The 12951-nt window shown below is 41.7% G+C and overlaps 1 protein-coding gene across 3 annotated transcripts in view; it reads left to right on the forward strand.

The window, feature by feature from the left end:
* Positions 1-12951, forward strand: part of vdra (vitamin D receptor a) — an 83743-nt gene continuing 70792 nt past the window's right edge. For 2 of the 3 annotated variants that reach the window (XM_087305038.1, XM_087305036.1), the window contains exons 1-2: positions 1-50; positions 158-282. The gene's annotated coding sequence lies outside the window, so the exon portion shown is untranslated. The remainder of the gene's footprint in view (positions 51-157; positions 283-12951) is intronic. The other variant, XM_087305037.1, reaches the window with a different exon arrangement.

The raw sequence follows: 12951 nt of genomic DNA on the forward strand, positions 1-12951 counted from the left end.
GCCGGAACTGAACGCCAGTCATGGCAATGACCAACTGTCAAACTTATAAGGTAAGATTAAAGAACACAATTAATGAGTCTTTATAATTACTAACACACAGTAATTTTAAAAAGTAACTATATATAATGTAGACAGTGATGTGAAGTGTGTTTTTCAGGTGCTGTATCTTGTGTGTTTTGGGCGTGTGTTTTTGATTGGCCGTCGCGCTAATTCTGTCGTCTCTGAAGATAAACACACGAGCTCAGTTCACCTCAGTCTAATTATCTACAATATTTTTACCTCGTAAGTAACCCAGATACATAACAGTTGGTTTACAACTCTGATTAAAACTTATCTTTACTGAACAAAACAGCTCGCCAACATTATAATGAGCGTTTTGCTAACTCTATATAAACATTATACAGAGAATTAGCCATTACATTATGATGACGATTCTGCTCACAGTAAACTGTGGTGTATTGTAGTATAATATAGCCTATAGTGGTAGAAAACTACAGTATTGTGTCATTTGGGTCACATATGAAGAGATGAAGCCAACCATTGAGGACAACACATACACTCCACAAATACGCTTCATTAAACTTGTACAGAGAGACGTCACCAATATTCCATAAAATTGCAGGTTAACTATTGGCGGCACGGTGAGTAGCACGTTTGCCTCACAGCAAGAAGGGCTCTGGTTTGAGTCTCGGCTGGGTCAGTCGGTGTTTCTGTGTGGAGTTTGCATGTTCTCCACATGTTGGCGTGGGTTTCCTCTGGGTGCTCCGGTTTCCCCCACAGTCCAAACACATGCGCTATAGGGGAACTGATCAACTACACTGGCCTAGTGTATGAGTGTGTGTGTGAATGAGTGTGTGTGGGTGTTCCCCAGTACTGGGTTGCAGCTGGAAGGGCATCCGCTGTGTAAAACATATGCTGAAATAGTTGGCGGTGAACCCTGATAAATAAGGGACTAAGCTGAAGGAAAATGAATGAACGAGATGATATTTTGAGCACTGAACTAGAAATATGAGATTTAATAATGATTAAAATAATAATTATAATAATGCAAAATAATGGAAGCAGACTGCTTTTTAATAATTAGTTTTAGTAATATTTTTAATGATGCACCTTTTTGCAGTAATAACAACAATAACATAAAACTCTTCAAATTGTGAAAGTGACGTGTTTTTCAGTGTTTATTGATTAAACCGAGCCTGCATGTTCTGTTATTTTCCAACTTCCTGCCTTGCTGAAGTACACAAACATCTGAATTAAAGTTAATGGCTTTTTAAAATAAACCAAAATAATGACACAAATGAAAAGCACTGCCGGAACAATATTAAGAGCCCTCACATTGCTCCCGTTTGCCCTAAAACTGCCCTAAAACATTTACTCTGTGGTCAAACATTATTATATATGCGCATTATTAACATGGCTCTAAACAGATGAGTGTAACTCAATGTTGGTGGATATTTTCACCCAGAGCAGCTTACTATAATGCATGAAACAACACTTGAACAGTAGCTCATACGACTCCTCTGTAATATTGCAGCTGTTTTGAAGTCGTTAAGTTATTTCTGTTGTCATTGGCCGTTGATCTGCTCCTCTGGGACAAAACAGTCTTATATAAAACAGAGCTCAAACTGCACTGGGAATGAAGGACACACGGCTATTCTCATTCAATCATTTTCCTTTATTCATCACGGGTCGCCACAGCGGAATGAAGCACCATTCCAGCATATGTTTTACACAGCGGATGCCCTTCCAGCTGCAACCCAGTACTGGGAAACACCCATACACACATTCATACACACTCATACACTACGGCCAGTGTAGTTGATCAGTTCCCCCATAGCGCATGTGTTTGGACTGTGGGGGAAACCGGAGCACCCAGAGGAAACCCACACCAACACGGGGAGAACATGCAAACTCCACACAGAAACACCAACTGACCCAATCGGGACTCCAACTCCATCCACCCACTTTTCATTCGTTCATCTATCCATTAGTCCACCCTCCCATCTGTCTGTTCATCCATTCCTTCATTGTTCATCCACCCATTGTTTATCCATCCATCCCTCCATTGTTTATTTAACCATCTATCTATCTATCTATCTATCTATCTATCTATCTATCTATCTATCTATCTATCTATCTATCTATCTATCTATCTATATTGTTAATTTATTTATCTGTCTATCCATCCCTCCATTGTTCATCTATCTATCCATCCATCCATCCATCCATCCATCTTTCCATTGTTCATCCATCCATCCATCTTTCCATTGTTCATCCATCCATCCATCCATCCATCTCTCCATTGTTCATCCATCCGTCCATCTCTCCATTGTTTATCGATCCATCCATTTATCTCTCCATTGTTCATCCATCCATCCATCCGTCCATCTCTCCACTGTTCATCTATCTATCCATCCATCCATCCATCCATCTCTCCATTGTTCTTCCATCCATCCCTCCATCTCTCCATTGTTGATCTATCTATCCATCCATCCATCCATATCTCCATTGTTCATCTATCCATCCATCCATCTCTCCATTGTTCATCCATCCATCCATCTCTCCATTGTTCATCCCTCCATCCATCCATCCATCCATCTCTCCATTGTTCATCCATCCATCCATCCGTCTCTCCATTGTTCATCCATCCATCCTTCCGTCTATCTTTCTATTGTTCATCCATCCATCCGTCTCTCCATTGTTCATCCATCCATCCTTCCGTCTATCTTTCTATTGTTCAACCATCCATCCATCTCTCCATTTTTCATCTATCCATCCATCCATCCATCCATCTCTCCATTGTTCATTCATCCATCCGTCCATCTCTCCATTGTTCATCCATCCGTCCATCTCTCCATTGTTCATCCATCCATCCATCTCTCCATTGTTCATCCATCCATCTCTCCATTGTTCATCTATCCATCCATCCATCCATCTCTCCATTGTTCATCTATCCATCCATCCATCTCTCCATTGTTCATCTATCCATCCATCCATCTCTCCATTGTTCATCCATCCATCCATCCGTCCATCTCTCCATTCTTCATCTATCCATCCATCCATTCATCTCTCCATTGTTCATCCCTCCATCCATCCTTCCATTGTTCATCCATCCATCCATCCGTCTCTCCATTGTTCATCCATCCATCGTTCCGCCCATCTTTCTATTGTTCATCCATCCATCCATCTCTCCATTGTTCATCTATCCATCTATCCATACATTCGTCCATCTCTTCATTGTTTATCCATCTATCCATCTATCTCTCCATTGTTCATCCATCCATCCATCTCTCCATTGTTCATCCATCCATCCTTCCGTCCATCTTTCTATTGTTCATCCATCCATCCATCTCTCCATTGTTCATCCATCCATCCTTCCGTCTATCTTTCTATTGTTCATCCATCCATCCATCTCTCCATTTTTCATCTATCCATCCATCCATCCATCCATTCGTCCATCTCTCCATTGTTTATCCATCTATCCATCCATCCATCCATCTCTCCATTGTTCATTCATCCATCCGTCCATCTCTCCATTGTTCATCCATCCGTCCATCTCTCCATTGTTCATCCATCCATCCATCTCTCCATTGTTCATCCATCCATCTCTCCATTGTTCATCTATCCATCCATCCATCTCTCCATTGTTCATCTATCCATCCATCCATCTCTCCATTGTTCATCTATCCATCCATCCATCTCTCCATTGTTCATCCATCCATCCATCCGTCCATCTCTCCATTCTTCATCTATCCATCCATCCATTCATCTCTCCATTGTTCATCCCTCCATCCATCCTTCCATTGTTCATCCATCCATCCTTCCGCCCATCTTTCTATTGTTCATCCATCCATCCATCCATACATTCATCCATCTCTCCATTGTTTATCCATCCATCCATCTCTCCATTGTTCATCCATCCATCCTTCCGTCCATCTTTCTATTGTTCATCCATCCATCCATCTCTCCATTGTTCATCTATCCATCCATCCATACATTCGTCCATCTCTCCATTGTTTATCCATCCTTCCGTCCATCTCTCCATTGTTCATCCATCCGTCCTTCCCTCCATCTCTCCATTGTTCATCCATCCTTCCATCCATCTCTATTGTTCATCCATCCATCTATCCATCCATCCATTCGTCCATCTCTCCATTGTTCATCTATCCATCCATCCATCCATCTCTCCAATGTTCATCCATCCGTCCATCTCTCCATTGATCATCCATCCATCCTTCCATCCATTCATCTCTCCATTGTTCATCCATCCGTCTATCTCTCCATTGTTCATCCACCCCTCCATTGTACATTTATCATCATCTTTTTAATTTTTTCATAATCTTTTTATTTTGGTAAATTATTTAAGAAATAATTGCATGTTCTCCCCGTGTTGGTGTGGGTTTCCTCCGGGTGCTCCGGTTTCCCCCACAGTCCAAACACATGCGCTATAGGGGAACTGGGTAGGCTAAATTGTCCATAGTGTATGAGTTCCATAGTTAATTTGCATCTGTTTGTGTGTAATGCAATGCATAAATGCTCTTCTACAGACGCCAGAGCTACATTAATAAATATAAATAATGTGTCTCTAACGGTGCAGTTTCCTGACGACAGCACTACAGAGGGGTCATCATTAGCACACGACTGAACGCTTGACTGCAGGGTTAATCTACATCTGCAGTTACATAAGAAAAACACACACAGTCTCACAAAAACAGCAGACAGGTCGAAGTCTGAAGCTCTCGCGCCGCTTCTGATGGTCTTTGAGACACAAACAGGCCCGTACAGTAAAACATTGACTCTGTTTTAGAGTCAGGAGACCTGCAGAGGAAAAACTGTACAGATATAGTGAAGTGTACCTGTTATGCAGACATGACTTCAAACCCCGCTGTGTGTCAGCAGTGTGTGCATATCTCCAGCCGCCTCTAATGGTAAAGATGAATTCATTGTATTTATTATAATCAGAGGGGGGGGCGACACGGTGGTGCAGTGGGTAGCGCTGTCGCCTCACAGCAAGAAGGTTGGTGGTTCAAGCCTCAGCCGGGTCAGTTGAAGCACACATGCACACCTGACCTGCACTGACAACACACACACTGCTGTCTTACATCTATCACTATGATGATGTAGCCCCGCCCTCCTCTTAAAAAAGAGCACAATCTCATTTGCATTTAAAGCGACAGTCACCAAAACACCTCAATCAGATCATCTGAAGATTTTTATTCACTGCGAATTGTAGAAATAATGAGAATATAACCATGCCTGCATGTTTGTGTGCATCATTGATTGAAGCAGTTAAGCTGTGAGTATTACAGCATTTAAGTCAAATGTCACACAGTGATCCTCACAGTAACGAAATCACTGATTCGTGACCGTCTCAGAAAGTTATACGATTAATAATGAGCACATCGTCAATATAAGCATCACAGCTTTTTTCTCCGCTCAGACTTGTTTCCCATAGATATATACAATAGATGTCGCCTGGCCTATTGTTGTCTATTGGATGGAATGCGTCAATAGCGCCGCCATCTTGCTACAGGGTAGCGCTCCTTTGAAACGAATGCGGGACCAATGTACAGTGGAGGACTGTGGCCATCCAAAGCCAGAGATATACACATATACAAATATATCTATGATCAGGAGTTTTCCTGGATGTTTGTATGTAATTTTGTTTGTAATTATGAAAATTATAACTTGACATCACTTTTCTACATTGATGGATCAGTGACCGCACGGGCATTCCTGACTAAAAGCTTGTGTTTGTGTGTACAGAAATGTACTATTCACCATCCCTGTTAAATTTAATCTAATCATGTCCTGAAACACAGCTCCTCTCCTGCTTTCACTGCTCATACTGACGGAGGGAGCGATTCATTTGTGAATGAATCCCCCGAACGACTCTTTCACTAACGTTAGCCGACAGTAATACAAGTTTCTGGCAGCGCAGCATCCCGTTGTCATATTTCTTTTGCATTGTTTGCTGATTTTATTCAACAAAACTAGCATAAGCCGAGTGTTTAGTGTGAGTTGGAGCTGCTTTGCCGTATGGTGAATGCAGTAAGTGACTGTTATCATCAATAACGTGACCTGATTAGCACAAAAGTTCAGAACATACAAAAACAGAAAAAACTTAATAATATCTATGAAATGTTCTGCCTTTGTGCTTTGTTTTCTTAGTTTGCTCATTACTACACCCGTAGACAGCGCTAAAGTCCCGCATCTTCACGTAATAACACTGTCTTGACTAGTGCGGTTGAATGACATTTGTCCTGGGAGCACTGTACCAATATGGCGGCGCTATTGACGCATGCTCAGCGTCCCTATGCGATATCTAGTGTATATATCTATGCTTGTTTCCAGGTGGGCTGATGAAGATTGCTGCGCACTCACAGAAATCCTGTATATTTAAACCAATCAGAGGATGACTGAGGATCTGCTGAGGAGTTTCCAGAAAAGTGCGCAGTATGCATCAGATGAGTACAAATCCCCAAATGTGACACTTTGAAATCCCATATACAGTTGAAGACAAAATTATTAGCCCCCTATAAAATATTTCATTATTTTTCAAATAACTCCCAAGTGCTTTTTAATGGATTAAAGATTTTTTCAACACATAATTTTTAAACATAACAGTTTATTCAGGAAGCTTTGAGTGTTTGTAATACAAACAGAAACACAATTATAATCAAAAATAAAAAAAGCTTGGAGGTCAAAATTATTAGCCCTCTGATGTTAATAGTCAATAGTGTAACCCTTTTGCTTGATAACAGCCATCAGCCGTTTATTGTAGCTCTCAACAAGTTTCAAGCATGTCTCCTGAGGAGTGTTAGCCCATTCTTCCTTAGCAAATCTCTCAAGCTCTTCCAGATTTGTTGGTCTTCTGGCATGAACTCTAGACTTCAGTGTCCCCCACAGATTTTCTATTGGATTTAAGTCTGGGCTTTGTGCAGGCCAGTCAAGGACTTTCACTTTGTTCTGTTGAAGGTAGTTCTTTACCAGAAGTGAGGTATGTTTTGGGTCATTATCATGCTGGAATACAAAACATCGACCCAAACCAAGTTTTGTTGCAGACTGTTTGAGGTTATTTTTCAAAATCTTCTGGTAGTCTTCCTTTTTCATGTTTCCTTCAACCCTGATAAGATTCCCAGTTCCACATGCACTGAAACATCCCCATAGCATTATACTCCCACCGCCATGTTTCACTGTGGGAACGGTGTTCTTTGGATTAAATGCCTCTCCCTTCTTCCTCCAAACATAGGCAACATCTCTATGGCCAAAGAGCTCTAGTTTTGTCTCATCTGACCAAAGGATACGTTTCCAGTATTCATTATTTTTCTCTAGATTGCCCCTGGCAAACTTCAGTCTAGCTTGGAGGTGTCTCTTTTTTAAAAGAGGAGTCTTTCTTGGTCGACAACCTTTCAGTTCACTCCTGTGCAGGGCTCTAGTGACCGTCTTTGCTGAGACATTAATTCCAGACTTGGCTAAGTCATTCACTAGTGTCTTGGCAGTTGTTCTTGGGTCTTTAGAAACCTCTCTTACTAATTTTCTTTCTAAAGTTTTGGAAATCTTTCGCTTTCTACCTCTGACAGTCATGTTCTCCACAGTGTGGATCTCATTAAACTTCTTGATAATACTTCTAACGGCACTTCTTGACACTTGAAAACGCTTTGATAAACATGTATATCCTTCTCCTTCTTTGTGAGCCTCAACAATTCTTTTTCTCAAGTCTAAACTTATTTCTTTTGTCTTTGTCATGATGACAGAATGCATTATTGTACTATTTGTTTTTCAAGACACCATTTTTAAGCTTTAAGTGCAATTTAAAGGCTTAATTAGGTTAATTACCTTAACTAGGCAAGTTAGTGTAATTAGGCAAGTCATTGGACAACAATAGTTTTTTCCTGGAGCCAATCAAACAAATAATTACTTAAGAGGGCTAATAATATTGACCTTAGCAGTTTTTACTTAAAAAAATAAATAAATAATTATTTCACCCAAAATAAAAGAAAAAAAACCTTTTCCAGAAGAAAAATACAAAAGGAAATGCCGTGAAAACAATTTTCTTGCTCTGTTCAACAGCACTTGTGAAATATTTGTAAAAGAATACAAATTTCATAGGAGGGCTAATAATTTTGACTTCAACTGTACATCAGCATGAAATACATTTTATAAGCTACCATTCATTCATTCGTTTTCTTTTTGGCTTAGTCCCTTTATTAATCCGGGATTGCCACAGCCGAATGAACCGCCAACTATTCCAATTCAATTTTTCAATTCAGCTTTATTTGTGTAGTGCTTTTACAATGTAAGCAGCTTCACACAGAAGAGGATAGTAAATTGAAACAGTGTTTAAGTTCAGTTCAGTTCAGTGTGGTTTAATAATCACTGCTGACAGTCCAAACACTGAAGAGCAAATCCATCCATGCGCAGCTTCAGCCCCGAACCATGCAAGCCAGTAGTGACAGCGGCGAGGAAACAACTTCACCAATCGGCGAAAGTGAAGAATTAAAAAACCTGGAGAGAAACCGGGCTCATTTGGCCTCCAGCATTTCTCCTACGGCCAAACGTCTTGTGCAGAGCTGCAGTCTAGGCGACGGAGGCTGGAGGATGCTGGACGTCCATCATAGAGAAGCTGCAGGTGGGAGAGGTCACCAGCTGGTGTTCAGGCTGTACAGCAAGAAGGTCACTGGTTCGAGTCCCAGCTGGGTCAGTTGAAGTTTTTTCCTCTGGGTGCTCCGGTTTCCCCCACAAGACTAATTTTTAAAATACTAATTTATTACATCATGTCATTAGGAAAAAATAGCAATCTGTTAAAGTTTTAAAGGAAAAAACTGCAGCCTACTGTCATTTTTTTAGACAAAACACCTAATGGCCAGCACATTCAACTGTCCTCCGACACAATTTGGCCATTTCAATAAAAACAAACAATACTCAACTCTCAACTCTTCTTTCAAACAGGCGACACGGTGGCCAGTGATTAGCGCTGTTGCCTCACAGCAAGAATGCCCCTGGTTTAATTCCCTTCCAAACCAGGCGACATTTCTGAGCGGAGTTTTGCTCGTTCTCCCCGTGCTCGTGTGGGTTTTCCCCGGGTCCTCCGGTTTCCTCCCACAGTTCAAAAACAAGCACCCTAAACAATTAATCCAAAATATTTTTAGCCAAGCTCTGAGTACACCTTCAGCATCCATATCTGACACTTAGCTACAATAAGCAGGACAGGGAGTCATCGAGATCTACCTGAGCTCAAACTCCCCTGCAACCGGAAGGAGCCCAGGGCTCGAGGATCTCATAAGCTCAAAGCTCTCTCCCGGAACAGCACGCCAGCTTTATTATCAATCATCAGCTGAGGGTCAACTCTGAATGTACATCAAGGGAAAGTAAAAGCACACATTTATAATTTGAGTATGTGATGGTGCTTTATCTGTCTCTGGGTCATCTCTCAGACGCGTCTCTGTGCATTTCGGGCCTTCTTCAGGCCGTGCCGTTTTTCTAGGGCAGCGTCTTCAGCTCGTTTGGCAGAGGAATCCTGTTATTTTCTAAGTTTAGCTCTGGCAGACGACACTGATTCTTTAGCACTGACGATTGGGCTCTTTAATGTTTTTCATGAGGGTAAGTCAATAAAGAACAATAGAGAGACAGAAAATCCCCTCCATCGGCCCCCGGAGAGCTCAGACAGCCGACCACCGGCCTGACACATGAAACTGTGTGGAAAAAATGTGTGTGTGTTCTCCTTTCTGCCCAGACTCAGACTAGCGGACTGATTTAGTGAGAAGAAACACGTCTGTCTGACCATCTGATGACCAGGAGCTGACTGGACACTAGCATACACCCATGTGCATGTGGATTATTGCTTATGATTTAGCTTTGAACACATGATGATCTCAGCTGATTAAATGTAAAGGCTTCACTAGGGTGATTAGGGTAAAGTTAGGGTAATTAGGCAAGTCATTGTATAACAGTGGTTTGTTCTGGAGACAAGGTCACTGGTTTGAGTCCCAGCTGAGTGTGTGTGTCTGTGTATGAGTGTGTATGGGTGTTTCCCAGTACTGGATTGCAGCTGGAAGGGCATCCGCTGTGTAAAACATATACTGGAGTAGTTGGCGGTTCATTTCACTATGGCGACCCCTGATAAATAAAGTGACTAAGCTGAAGGAAAATGAATGAATGAATGAATGAGTGTTACCCAGCGCCAGATCTTGCTGGTTTTTTGAGAGATTGTTTCTTGTTTTTTGGGTATTATTCTGATTAAATATTTCTCTGCATGTGTGTGTGTGTGTGTGTGTATGTGTTTTGTGCATGGTGCTAATGTGGCTTTGATGTGTGCGTGATTTCCAGCAGAACACCGGCATCTTCTGTCAGTGTGTGACGTGCTGTTCTCACTCAGCGTCATGAGGGAACATGATCATTCACAATCAACAGACACGTCCTGCTGCGCACACACACACATACACGCACACACCTACACACACACTTACACACACACATTCACACACTTCCACATATGCACACACACTCACATACACACACACACTTACACAGACATACATACACATGCATACACTTGCGTATATGCACACACACACACACACACACACACACAAACACATTCAATAATACATGTATACAAAACACACACACACACACATATATACAATGACAAATATGTACAACACACACACATACAATAATACATATACAACACATATACACACACACGCACATACAATAAGGCGTGCATATAAAACACACACACACACACATACAATAATACATGCATGTAAAACACACACATATACAATAACGAATACATATGCAACACACATATATTTAACACACACACACAAACAATGCACATATATAAAACACACACATATACAATAACGAACACGTATGCAACACACATATATTAAACACACACACACACACATACAATAATACATGCTTGTAAAACACACACATATACAATAATGAACACGTATGCAACACACATATATTTAACACACACACAAACAATGCACACATATACAACTCATACATACACACACACACACACACACACACACACTGTCAGTGTGCTCTGGGTGTCCCGAGTGCTGCAGGAACATTTCTCCAGTGTTTCTGTATGAGTGTATCTGACGGGCGTTCAGCCCAGACGGAGAGCAGAGCCAACACACACACACACACACCTGCTGAGTCTTTGCTTTACTGGAGAGATTATTGATCCTGATCCATCAGTCATAATCAATACACCAGCAGTTACTCTATATACACACACACACACATGCTCACACACATACTTACAGACACACAGACATGGTCACACACTCATACACGCTTAAAGACATGCTCACATATGCGCACATATAATCATATACAAACACACACACACACACACTGACAAACTAAACAAAAACACTCATACACTAAATAAGCCCACACACACACAAGGCAGACATTCTCTTACACACAATCACATATGCTCTCTCACACAAACAAGAAACACACGCTCATTCACACACAGACACACATGCATACATTTGAAGCAATTTGAAACTGCAAATTATTCCAGCACAACGTTTTATCCAGATGCCCTTCCTGCTGCAACACAGCACTGGGAAACACCCATACACACTTATTCACACACACACTCATACACTACGGCCAGTGTAGTTGATCAGTTCCCCTATAGCGCATGTGTTTGGACTGTGGGGGAAACCGGAGCACCCGGAGGAAACCCACACCAACACGGGGAGAACATGCAAACTCCACACAGAAACACCAACTGACCCAGCTGAGACTCAAACCTGCGACCTTCTTGCTGTGAGGCCACAGTGCTGACCACTGCTCACCACACTGCCCAGTTTGACAAACAATACAAGAGTAAACAAGCGAACAAAAGAGTTTAATCTCCAAAACATCACAGAGCAGACGCTAACAGTGACATCCTCAAAGTCTAGAAACACACACACACACACACACACACACATGCACATAAACATGTGAACATTTCGGCCACACACACACAGACAGACACAAGTATACCCATACACACACACACACACACATACAGTAAATGTGGACGTTTCCGCCACACACACACATACAGACACACACACACACACACATAGAGACATACACATTCACACACAGCAAACATGTGGAATTTTCCGCAATGCACACACACACACATACAGACAGACACATATACACCCACCGACACACACACACACACACACACACACACATACAGTAAACAAGTGGAAGTTTACCACTACACACAGTCACTCATGCTACACGCACAAATGCACACACACACACACACATAGAGACACACACACATGCATACAATAAACATATGGAAGTTTCCTCCACATACACACACAAAGATGGACACACACACTTGCAGACACACACACACATACAGTAAACAAGTGGAAGTTTCCGCTACACACACATACTGACAGTCACACATGATACACACAAATACATACACACAATAAACCTATGGAAGTTTCCTCCACACACAGAAACAGACAGATGCACATACACATGCATACACACACACACACACACACATACATGCAGAAACACACACACAGAGGGTCAGAGGCCTCAAACACACCCTAAACAGCGGATGTGGCGCCGGTGCAGTGAACAATGTTCAGACTCACACACACAAAAGAAACGCCAGAGACGCAACAGAAAGAGCAGGTCAGGAGTTTAACACACACACACACACACTCTCTCTCTCTCACACACTCACGCTTCAGGTTTCACACTGTAACTAACCAGACTGTAGTTACACTCAAACAAACACACACACAGAAGCACACACACACACACACTTACTGTCTTCTATTGTGAAATGCGTTATACAAACAAACTTGAATTAAATTGAATTTACATACAAACGCGCAATTTACATACAAACACACTCTCACAAATACACACACTCAC

The sequence above is a fragment of the Danio rerio genome, chromosome 23, assembly GCF_052040795.2.
Source record: "Danio rerio strain M-AB ecotype USA chromosome 23, GRCz13ab, whole genome shotgun sequence".
Taxonomy (NCBI): domain Eukaryota; kingdom Metazoa; phylum Chordata; class Actinopteri; order Cypriniformes; family Danionidae; genus Danio; species Danio rerio.